The 829-nt window shown below is 45.6% G+C and overlaps 2 protein-coding genes across 2 annotated transcripts in view; both read right to left on the bottom strand.

The window, feature by feature from the left end:
• Positions 1-829, bottom strand: part of DNAJC8 (DnaJ (Hsp40) homolog, subfamily C, member 8) — a 37,311-nt gene that overhangs the window by 2,543 nt on the left and 33,939 nt on the right. The window lies entirely within an intron of this gene.
• Positions 1-829, bottom strand: part of PTAFR (platelet-activating factor receptor) — a 68,397-nt gene that overhangs the window by 65,011 nt on the left and 2,557 nt on the right. The window lies entirely within an intron of this gene.

Genomic DNA, 829 nt, shown 5'->3' with positions numbered 1-829 from the left:
GTGATCCACGCACCTCGGCCTACCAAAGTGCTGGGATTTCAGGCATGAGCCACCGCGCCTGGACAGCATATGGTACTTCTAATCTTCCCCAAACCCGACTATGGTGTGTACTGCTACCAGTGCTTCACAAATAACACTGAGGCTCAAAAAGGTTAAATGATTTTCTCAAAGCCATAGAGCTAGCTAGCAGTACAGCTACTCTTTCCACTACATCTTTCTGCTGCCCCCCAAAACTTGGATGGCTGCCCCAAAGCCAGTACAATGCCTAGCCAGTTGTGTAGGGATGGCCACTAGGACCTCTACCTCATTACCATTTTTTCTCTTTCCCTACATAAAGCGGAATAGAAACGAAGTCATCAACTCTGATTAGCCAGCCCCTAACCATGAGTCCTAAATCCTATAGAAGAAAAGACCAAATGTTGCCACAATCCTTCTGGCAAGCCACCTGAAGGATATAACTAGGGTGTCAAAGAAGAGTCAAGTTCAAAAGTTCTAACTAAAGTTCTAAAGTGCAGGCAGGACACTGGGGCCACAAGAACTTCAGCATCTACTAACAGATCTCCAAGCAGGGCAATACTCTATGTTTACCCCCTAAATTAAAAGTGCAATCCATTTTCCTTGAGCCCACTGGGCAGCTGTGCCTACTACAATCTGAAAAACCATTCAGGGTCAAACTGTTAGTGTGCTGTAAAAATAAATTAAACAATAATTTTAAAAAATAATTTTTTAGGCTGGGCATGGTGGCTCACGCCTGTAATCCCAGCACTTTGGGAGGCCGAGGTGGGCGGATCATGAGGTCAGGAGATCGAGACCATCCTGGCTAACATGG

Source organism: Colobus angolensis, unplaced genomic scaffold (genome assembly GCF_000951035.1).
Source record: "Colobus angolensis palliatus isolate OR3802 unplaced genomic scaffold, Cang.pa_1.0 Scaffold4, whole genome shotgun sequence".
Classification (NCBI taxonomy): Eukaryota; Metazoa; Chordata; class Mammalia; order Primates; family Cercopithecidae; genus Colobus; species Colobus angolensis.
This window is presented reverse-complemented; position numbering and strand designations above follow the sequence as displayed.